The sequence below is a fragment of the Syzygium oleosum genome, unplaced genomic scaffold (assembly GCF_021117445.2).
Source record: "Syzygium oleosum isolate NSW1041296 unplaced genomic scaffold, Sole_v2.1 Sole_v2.27, whole genome shotgun sequence".
Lineage (NCBI taxonomy): Eukaryota > Viridiplantae > Streptophyta > Magnoliopsida > Myrtales > Myrtaceae > Syzygium > Syzygium oleosum.
The window spans coordinates 2294861-2306748 of record NW_026607511.1 but is presented as its reverse complement, the minus strand read 5'-3'; the positions used below and the strand labels follow the sequence as shown (position 1 = coordinate 2306748).

Sequence of the window (11888 nt, the reverse complement as noted above, 5' to 3'; positions counted from 1 at the left end):
GGACGAGGGATCGATTGTCCTTTCCTCCGCTGCTGCTCCACTGCTACGGGACAGATATCTAATTAATGTGGACCATTAGGTGGTGAAAACATGTCTCGACTTTTTATGTAATATCTTTCCAACCTAATTACGCCATGCCTTACCCTGCGTAGGTAATTTGTGAAATTGAAATGAACAACTCTCCACTTTCGAGCTGAAAATCTCGCAACGCCCTAACTAATTGCACCAATTTTGATGTTAAGCAAGAAATAATATTTTATTATAACGAGCAAGTGTATTTTGTATTCTGTATCATTTCTTAAGATATTGTCCACATAAAATTATCGCACTATAGATATTCAATAATTGTACCATAGAGATGCTAAATAAGTATAATGTTAAAGTACTAGTATTATATGATAGATATTCATAATATTGGCCTCAAGACATGGTTGAATGTTAGCTCTCTAAAATTCTATGCGCTTATCAGTCTCAGAGACAAACATGCCCATCAAAATTGTTGGGTTGAAAAGGTCAATTTGCCCCCAATTCGGTAGATGCATTATGGCCGTTTGAAACAATTTTGACTGAGTAAAAACAATTAAAGTCATGGCGCATATTCCTTGTAATTAGGTTGAGTAGAAAATTTATCTAGTTAATAAGAAATTAATGCATATAAGAATATTGTCGTGCATAATATTAGCTTAGGTGGAGACTAGGTCGCCGCGTTTTTTTATTGGAAAATGTGTCAATCTTAGATGCGGCCATTTGGGAGAAAACTGTTATTATACAATTATAAATATAGATTCTCACATTGATTTTTGTACGTGTAGTGAGTGCATATATATATTTTTGTATAAAAAAGTACAATTTCCAAGTGAGAAAAATTACACCCAACTAAGACAATGATAACATAATCAAGTTTTGAGTCCTCTTCACAGAGACTGTTATTATTTAGTTATATAGATGTAGGCTTCAATGTGAAGTTAGTACTTAATTTTGTGTCAACAAGTTTAATTTCTCAAAAAGAAAATTTTCTTTTTGAGACTCCTTGATAAACAAATTCTGAAGATCAATTTGCGGACCCTCTCTGCCTCGTACGCCAGCGTCCCGACTTCCTTCTGAAGATCCAGGGCGTAACTCTTGGAGGATATCACGTATCCGAATTGACGCTTGATGGGAGCAAGTACGCTCTTCAAGACATCCCATGCGACAGGAAGGCCAGGATCGATCGACATTTTTTTTTTAGGAGAAACAAAGAGCGAGAAAACAAAGAGACAGAGAGAGAATGATATGAAAAAGAGAAGCAGATACTGAAGAAAAAGAGGAGGAAGGATAATGGTTGTGCTGAGGAGAAGAAACATGGAAACAGAGCAAGAGAGCAAGAAGATGAAGAAGGCTAAGAATTTTGAGTGCAAACAAGGCTGAAGGAAGGGGAGGGAAGAGCTATCAATTTTAAGCATAAAAGAGCTCGGTAACCTAACCTTGGTTAAGGCCTTAACTAAACACCAGTTAATTTATTGGGTAGCTGAAAACTTGATCACATATTGCTCCTAGTGCTCCTGCTCTCCTCAATCGAGACAAGAATAGGATGGTGGACTTATGAACAATCGGGGGTAACACAAATGGATGATTTTCTGCATTTCATTATTCCATCACCAATGTCTGAGCCTCCTCCACAGCTAACGCACGAACATTGATTTTTTTTTTTTTTTGGTCAGATCACAAACATTGATTAGGTATGAGAAAATTGTAAAGAGAACAAATGGACAAGGACAGGCACCCCGGCCCACCATCACGTGACACACGTAGTTTTTGCCTAGAGGTAACAATATGGGATATAAACTCACTTCTTCACTCAATTTTGATGGAGAAATTACCCAATTGATCCTAATCATATTATATAAATTCTAATTTAATTTTAAATTTTTTTAATTTTGATAATTTAATTCTAAATCTCTGCACAAAATTCTTTTGCAATCCTTCCGGTCAAGGGCATCCAGTATGATCGTTAGCCGTCATACGTTGCACGGTCGGTAATACGATGTGTATAACTCTACTCAAAACAACATTATTTTGCTTATTTTTCGCATTTTTCTTACTCATTTTCTCATTTTCTATTATCTTTTCCTTTTTTCTAAATGTTCTTAACTAGCGGTTCATCCTCTCCCTTGGAAGCCCTAGCTTTTTGTTGTTTTTAGAAGATGTTGCCGCCACCGTCACTGCTGCCGTAAGCCGCCACTACCATCACCAACAACTCGACCACCGCCGTAAAGATCAAACTTAGCCATCGCCACCGCAACCACCATCTTACAGAAGCCGCCATCGCGTTTCTCTCTCTCTCTCACCTTAGTGTGTGGTCGACCTCCATTAATGGAGCTCGCCTCTTGGGACTGAGTTGCGACACCTCACTTGACGTTGTGCGCATTACATCTGAGGTCGCTCGAGTGCCTCCATTAATGGAGGTTGACGTTGATCGACAGATGATGATGATGAAGCACCGCATTAGCGCATTTAGGAAGGTAATGGTTTAGCTGGCGTAGCTCGTCCATGCGTGCCAAATCATGCCGTGTTCTCTCCTTCAAATCCTCTTCGTCTTCACTACCCAATTTGCTCGTGGAACGGGACCTTGATTCCCATCCACTGCCGACGCTGGGTAAGTCTCTTCTACTCCTTATTTGAAGGATGAGTTCGCTTCGCGCTCAATGTGTTTGCGAGAATGCCTCAACAAACTTGGAGGTGCAACGACTTTGCCAAGTGGCACGCCAAGATCGAGCCAGGCGGTCTCGCTCACCGTCAATCTCAGTTGGGAGGACACTCTCGCTCTTCAAACAAATTCTTATTACGAGATTCGCTCCCCAATTTACGTTCTTGAATGCAGTCGGGGCAAGTAGGAAGTGCACTCTCAAGAGCAAAACAAATTTTGATGGCGGTGGTTGCTTTGTTGGTGATGGCGGTGGCAGCTTGCGGAGGCAGTGATCGGAAAACTTGCAGGGCAGCTGAAGATGATGAGGAAGAAGATAAACGTGGGAAAAAGGAAAGAAAAGAAAATTTAAAGATACAACAAAAATATTCAGAAAAACTACAAAACAACGTTATTATGATGCAATTCTTCAATATATTGACCATGGCATGTAGGATAACCAGCAACTGGACCTTTACATCAACATTTTTGGCCAAAATTGGCCTGAAAAATTATATTGAAAAGTTATTAAAAGATTTAAGACTAATAAAATTGAAAGGTGTTGGATTAAATAATATTGCTCCAAGCTGTCACTGGCTAGAAATAAAAATAAAAAAAGGCCGATGTCCACAACACCTCTTTGCTAGAATATCTGATTATCAATAGCCGAAATATAGCACTAGCGATCCAACGATTAGAAATAAAAAAGACCTAAACCACGAGGATGAAAGAGGAGATGGGCATGGACTCTAGGGCTCAGTATCCTAACCTTAGTTTAGGCCTTAACTATACGCCAATCTATTCCTTGAGAAGCTAAAAACTTAGGGGCACACCCCTGTAAGTCGTCACCTTTATCAAGACTAGAATGATGGACTTGTAAACAATAGTTAGAAAAGGATGTCATTCTGTAATTTAGGGCGCGTTTGACAATCATTCTGTTCCTAGGAGCTGATTCTACTTAGAAATGATTATTTTTTATTCCGTGCCCGGAAATAATTTCTAAACATTTGAAGGCATTTGGTAACTGTCAAAATTTCTATTCTTGAAATAGAAAAAGAACAGAAATGTATTTGGTAATTGCACAACATTTCTTTTATTAATAATATTTAAAAAATTTTAATATTTCTTTCTTTTTTCTTCCCATTACCCTTCCCCTTCCCCTTCCTTGGCCATGGCCGGTCGCCAGCGCCGGCGACCGACCACAGGCCAAGGCCGACGAGGGCTATACCCTTGCCGCCTGGGCAAAGGCGGCTTGCAGCCTGGGGGAGGTTTTGGGCGAGGGATGCCCTCGGTGGCCTAGGCAAGGGCGGCGGCGAGGGCAAGGGCGGCGGCTAGGGCGAGGGTCGCCCACGCCAGATCCGACGAGGGCGGCCCTAGCCCAAGCGGCAAGTGTCCAACCCTCTCTGACCTTGCCTTGTGGCTGGTCACCAGCGCCCGGCGACCACAAGCCAGGAAGAAGAAGAAGAAGAAAAGGAAAATTTTTTTTTCTTGATTATTGATTTTGTTCCAAAACTGATTTTGGAAATAAGAAGTTACTTTTTTTTTCTTCTAAATTCTGTTTCAAAACTGATTCTGGGAACCCCGGAAACAAAAAATTTACTAAACGGATTTCTGTTCCAAAACTGATTTTGAGAACAAAAGACCATAAATTGTTGGTGTTTGATTGACCAGCCACCATCACCAATATTTTAGTCTCCATTCTTTCCTTCCCCGCTAATGGGCAAACATTCGATAAGTCTCCATCCTTTCCTCCACACTAAAGGACAAACATTGATCAAGTCTCCGTGCTATATTATTATATATTGCACAGCAATTTTTGATAAAGTTCCACTTTTGTCATATTAGACTTGGCCTTACTTAGACTCTTAAATCTAATTAATTTTGACCCTTAGTTGAAAGTAAGTCTTGACTTTTTATGTATTATCTTTTAAATTTTCACATATTTGTGGATAGAAAGCCCCTCAAATCATCCCTTCAAGTGAATAAAAAACTCAATTTATAAGGAAAAATTGAAGTTGTCTAATTTTTTTGCCGACCATAGTTGTTAGATTAGAATGTCAAATAACTCACTAAATCCGTATATTTTTTTTATGAATATTTGAAAGGTTATGACTAATTTCTAACAATTTTTTTGACTAATTAAAGTTATGACAAACATTCTCTATCTAATTAAATTGATAAGGGCCTTTTGCATAACAATTACCTAGTTTATGAGGAATAAGTGCATTTAAAAAAATTACTATATAAAGTTAGCATTCCCCTAGGGCAAATGAATCCCTTTATAATTTAGGGGCACAAATGTGGAGACCCATCTATCTAGATGCGCATGAAATATCCTACAAACCCCATAAATCGGTTAAGTTCATGTGCTTAGCTTGTGTCGGTGGATCTAAATCCATGAAACATTGTGGGATTCGAACAGGCGACATCTAGTTCCAAAGTTGGAAATCCTCCAATGCCCTAACCAAGAGCACCACTACTTGGGTTAAGTAAGCATACTTTTTATTGTAAAAATAAGTATATTTTGCATCATTTATCATTATTTATGAAAATGACAATGTTAACATAAAGATATCCTCTTATTGATATTCAATAATTGCAAGATAGATATGTTAAGTGAGTATCCATTTTTTACTGTAAAGAATAAGTGTTATGCATTTTGCACAATTTCTCAAGAAAAGATAGTCTCTAGTTTTTTTTATGTTTTTTGTTTTTGGTCAGAAGATGGTCTCTAGTTAAATGGTATGGTTTTGCTTATTGGGAGTTTTCTTTTTACCCACGAAAGTGAATAAAGACGCGAGCCAAGGTGGATGGTTTGGAATGATTTTCATTGGATGAATGACGACTCAAGTCGCCAAGCATGCGCGTGTACCTACCCATAATTTCACGGTGAAAGAATCACTATTAATAATAAAAAAAATCACAGTTAATTTTTTTAATAAGCAATTTTCACCATTTATATTCTTTATTCAAACATGGGTTAATACCACGTAAAATCCTATACTATTACACTTGTGACAAATTTACCCTAAACTAATTTTTTTACCACTAAAAACCTCAAACCGGTACACTAATGACAAATTTACCTTATGTTAGTTTTCGTTAAATTTTACTTTCAAATTATTGAGTTTGATAACACGTGGTAGTTGACAGATGTACCAGTTTGAGGTTTTACCCCTCTCTTTGTTACAAGTTTACGAATTTGTTATTTTTTTGTAATATTAATCTAATTTAACGGGGGGTAAATTTGTCACAAGCATACCAGTTTAGGATTTTTAGTGATAAAAAAATTATTTCGAAATAAAACTATTATAAATATATTAATTTGATTTTTTTCATGATATTAATCCTATAAATCCACGGTCACAAAATATTCCTTTGGTTGACCGGTCACCATCACCAATATCTGTGCCTCCACCGCCAACGCACAAACATCGATTAGGCGTGAGAATATTGTAAACAGTAACGAAAGCTAAGCCCACGTAGTCACAAAATACCAGAAACTGCCTATATGGTGTACGGTCTCTTAGCTGGATTTCTTTGCATTCTAAAAGTCAAATTGCAAGCGCATCAAATGGCTTAAAAGAAGTAAAAAACAGATGATTACCAGCTCTTAAAAGAAAAAAACAAAATAGTAAGTACTTCATGCGGTCTGTCACCATTGATGCAACCAAATGTAATTAATAAAGAGAACCAACAATGGACAAAGCAGGCCACACTCATGGGACATGTATTTCTGTCTGGAGGTGGCAAGATGGATCGTAATCCAATTTTTCAACGCTAATTTGGTATACCAGATTGTATATGAGTAACTTAAATTTAGAAACCCCAAACAAAACGAGTTTAAAATATCAAAGTCCAACTCTACGAGTGTCTTTATGGGTTTCCATTAGTCTCGTATCAAACCCATTTTGATTAGTAGTTCAAGCTCAAAATGTAACTACATGAAACAAAATCGGAAAAAAATCAAAAGAAAAATGGCATCATTTGAAATAGTCCACTCACACCTCGCCATTACAAGCAAGGCTGCCGCAGATGACTGGATTGCTACGTAAGTTTAATCCGGCGAGATTTAATCGAAATAACTTGATTGAATTTTTTCCTCAGAAGTTTAAGACTACATTGATTCAATTAAATGATTTAGGACTCAATTGGTTTCTATACAATATGATTATGACTGATTGTACGATTATCCCAATCTATCTAGTCAGTAGTGCTTTATATTAGCCGAGAGAGAATATAGATGGCCACATTTTTTATGGAGAATGTATCGCCTCCAATTCTTGGAATAAGTTGAAGTCCTTTCTAGTTTATCTAGAGTGATATATGTCAACCTTGAAAGCAGCCTCGGGGAAGAGACTGTTACTATAGTCATATAAAGATAGATTCTCACATTGATTTTGTTTGTGAAGTCGGTGCATAATTTTGTATCAACGAGTATAATTTCTTCAAAAAGAGAATTTACACCCAACAACCACAATGATAAGCATATAATCAAATTTACAGCACTTTCCACAAACAAAGATACCGTAAGCGGAAATGGAAAAATAAAGAAGACGAAAGAAAAAATAACCGCAAGCTAAAAAGGTGGAATGTGTGAAGATTACTATAAGAGATTGGGTATTTTAGCATTTTGTCCTTTTTGGTCTCTTGAGGAAATATTACATAGGGATAGATTTGGGAACAATCCTAACAGAGAAATCACACCTGAAATTTAATTTCTCAGAGCATCCAAAAAGAGCAAGACCCCTTTATGTTTGACCAATACATCCTCAAGAAAATTTCCATATTCTAAGAGGGACTTCTATTGTCGACTGGTCTAACCATAAAATTAGACATCTTGCCATCGAAAGCTATTACAAGCCATCTGTACCAATCATCTTACCATAAAAAATATTGATAAGATTGCACGTTGCCCTTAATAACTGGAGAAAAAACGAGTGAAACAGAGCGAGAGACGAACGAGGCGAAGAGTTTTTGAGTGCAAAAAACGGATGAAGGTTGGGGAGCGTCGAGTAGCAGTCAATGGAGAAAGAAACAGATGATTATCAGCTGTTAAAAGTAAACAAATGATTCGCGACTTAAATCATCGCCCTCGGAATATGTACTATATAGAAAGTGTCAGCACGAATTTAATAAAATGTAATTAACAAAGAGAATAAATGGACAAGGACGGGCCACACTCACGTTATAAGGCAGCGATCATTGTTCTTACCGTGATTTCTTTAGGATTTAAATCTCAACAAGTGGTGACACTTGTGCCATATCCCAAGGCAAAAGCACATGTCCAGACCCCTGCAATGTCCAGGGTTCTAGAGAAAATAAATGATTTTGATAAGTAATTAATACATGATTGTGATAAATAGCATCTTTAATCTTTTTCATACTAGCAATACTTTCACCAATATCCGTAACGTGGGCGCTCGTCTGATTCAACACAGGGTGACAATGAGTACGCAATACCTTCAATAACTGATTGCAATACCTAGTTGATAAGACAATGCTAGCATTCAGCAATAGAAGTTCTCTTTTTCTAAACGCACAGTAAATTAAGACTTCTCATGCTGCTAAATACTGTATATCGGAACACTTGAATAAGATGAAAGTTATGATTAATAAGGACGACCCTACGGATGTTTTTATGGATATTGTGGACGTGCAAATTCTCTAAGCCAAATAGTTGCCCCTTTAGAACACGCACGCTGCAATCAAAATAAGTCTCCCTAGGGGTTTTTTAAGAATGCCCTCCGTAGTGCTGCATTACACTAATATTCTCTATCTGAAAATCTCTTTTCTGAAGTCGGGTAAGATCTTTTACTAGGCAAGTTCTCGCTTAGACCAAGCGAATCTCACGATTTGATTATTTTGATCTCACTTGAGACCCACAATGTTGAAAATTTGCGATTAACTTGGATAAACTAAAAGTTATTAGCTGAGCATACTAATTAAATTGGATTATCAATGGCCGAGATTTAGTACTAGTGATATAGTGATTCGGAACCTTAACAAAGACCCAAACCGCGATGAAGAAAGAGGAGATGGGTAAGAACTATGCAGCTCGATTATCTCATCTTACTTAGCGTCTAAACTAAGCACCAATCAACTTCTTGGGAAGCTTAACACTTGGCAGCACACTCCTCTCAGTCGTCACTAGCCAAAAATAACAATAAAAAATGACCACTCTCGGTCTTCTCCATTGAGACAACAATCGTTGGCTTAAATTGTTTTCTTTGCTTGATTCTTCGCATTATAAAATTTAAATTGCAATCCCATCAAGTGGCTTAAAAAAATGAAAAACAAATTACTACCAGCTGGACCATCGCTTGCTTGCTTTTTTTTTTTGGTCAAAAAAGTACTTCATTCATTAAGTGCCATAATCAAAACAAAGATGTTCAATATCAAAACATAAAAAATCTCAAAAGGGTTGGGGGCTTTAGTAATCAAATTAGAGGGGAGGGGATTTCTACGAAGGGTTTTGGCGATTTAATCCATTACATGATTTGCTTCTTGAGGACAGTAGACTATCGCTTGTTTAATAAGTACTTTTTGTATTCTGTCATTGTTTACATAAAAAGAGGTATTTAAGAGAACAAATGGAGAAGGACAGGCCGCACCCACACACACGCGCATGATAAGTAGCATCTTTAATCTTTTTCCCAATATTAATATTCTCATCAATATGTGTATGTGGGGGCTCGTGGGAATCAACACAAGGTGACAATTAAGATTTCAAATGTATTTAACACCTTCAATTAAAAATGTAAATAATTAACTTGAAGTATGAACAAGGGCACCGTAATTTGAAACTTAACATTTAGAACAATATATGAAAAATATAGTCTTACACTCGCGCAACGAACAGCAAGAATAGTGAGTGGCCAAGGGTCTCTCAAATTGTTTACAAACTGTGGTTCAACCACTACTGCTGCTACTGCTACTCATGTGAGTGAGTGCGTGGTACTTTCTTCACGTGATTCCATTCGTCAAGATCTGAATTCCCACTTTTTAAATCATGAAATGCGGATCTTGTAATTCGGGAGGACATTTACTTTGCTTAAACTTTTTGTTGTTTGTCGAGCCCTACTTCGGTCTCTGTTTCTTTGTGCCTTTTAAGACCTTTTCTTCTATTATGCATTGAGGTTCATTATAATAATCAAATGAAAGATTCCCTTGTCCATCTTATTATACCCGAATCCAAGGATTAGCTTTCGGTAGAAACACTTCTGCCAAGTGCCTAGAGGTCCTTTTTCCATATACCAAAGAGTATGTACTTGTAACATACTCTTTGCCTTTTCAATGCACCAAAGAACACAAATATACACTATCAATCATTTACATTAAGGGCTTGTCTGAAAATCAAATGAAACCATATTTAAAGTCATAAGACCAATCTATAGTATAGTTTTCATTACAAATATAATTAGATTACCAATGCATAGATGCCAATACTTTTGTCTTGGCCACATGCCGCCACAAGATTTAATTCACTTATTGCTAGGTGACCATGTGCGCCAAGTCGGATTATGATGTAACAAAAGGGTTTGGCATCCTTTAATCCTCAAAAAAGTAAAGGTAAATTAAGCATGAAGGGCAAGAGTTTTTGTTCACGTTTACCAAATTTATAGAAGGGAACTCTTGTTAGAAAGTAAAAAGTGGTCGCACATATTTTTCAAAGAGTGGTGACAATTGAGAGATCGTTCACACAGTGCTGTTTGTACCATATACCAAGGCAAAGCACATGTGGACCCTTGGAATTTCCAGAGTACTTAAGAAAATACAAGATTTTGATAAGTAACTAATACATGATTGGGATAAATAGCATCTTTAATCTCATTCATACTATTAATACTTTCATCAATATTTGCATGTGGGCGCTTGTCTGAATAAAAACTGGGTGACGAGTACAATTTGAAATGTAAAAGACACCTTCAATGACTGATTACAATACCTAGTTGATAAGACAATGCTAGCATTCAGCAAGAGAAGTTCTCTGTTCTAAACGCTCAGTTAATTAGGACTTCCCATGCAACTAGACGTTGTATATCAAAAAACTTGTATTTTATTTGATTTCACGTGAGAATCACAATGTTCAAAATTTGCGATTAACCCAGATAAACTAAAAGTCATTAGCTGAGCATCCTCCTTATATTTTATTATCAACGGCTCAGATATAGTACTGGTGATCCAATGATTCAGAACCTTAACAAAGACCCAAACCACAAGAAAGAAAGAGGAGATGAGTATGAATTATGCAGCTCGATCATCTCACTTAACTAAGCGCCAGTCAATAGCTTGGGAAGCTAAACACTTGGTAGCACACTGCTCCAAGTCGTCACTAGCGAATAAAAACATTAGAAAATGACTGTTCTCGGTCTTCTCGATCAAGGCAACAATTGTGGACTTAACTTAATTTCTTTGTTTGATTTCTTCGCGTTATTAAATTAAAATTGCAATCCCATGAAGTGGCTTAAAAAAATCAAAAACAAATGACTAACAGCTGTTAAAGTAAGAAAATGATTCGACTTGGATTATAGATTGTTTAATAAGTACTTTTTATTGTCTGTCATTATCGATATAACAAAATGTAATTAAGAGACCATACGGACAAGGACAGGCCGCACCCACACACGCACGTGATAAGGAGCATCTTTAATCTTTTTTATAATATTAATATTCCTATCGATATTTGTACGAGGGGGATTGCGGGAATCAACATAGGATGACGATTAGAATTTGAAATGTTTATAACACCTTCAAACAAGATGTAATTAATAAAATTGTTCGACTTTAAATCAGTGCTCGTGTACTAAGTACTCTATACAGCCTGTCATCATCGATATAACAAATGTAATTAATAAAGAAGACAAACGGGCAAGATCCGACCACATTTACGTGACATGTATATCTAGGGGTGGCAATATGTATAGATACCCATTTTCCAAATTTTAGTGTGACAAATTGTGTATGAGTCACTTAAAATTTTAAAAACCATTCGAAATGAGTTGAAAACGTCAAAACCCAACTCCACATTGGGTTTTTGTGGTTTTGCATAATATCCATATTCAACCCATTTTGAGTTTAGTGAAATGAGCAAATAACAAATTACGACTTCAATGGGGAAGATCTCCTTTTGGTGCCTCCCAATACTATATAATTGAAAGTTGAGGATGGTAATTGTACTATGATTCAGTAGATTATGTAGCAATTATCTTATTGTCCCTTTACT

The 11888-nt window shown here is 36.8% G+C and overlaps 1 pseudogene; it reads left to right on the top strand.

Annotated features, from left to right (window-relative positions):
• The window catches only part of LOC115691313 (bifunctional riboflavin biosynthesis protein RIBA 1, chloroplastic-like), a 55897-nt pseudogene that overhangs the window by 26380 nt on the left and 17629 nt on the right, over positions 1–11888 (top strand).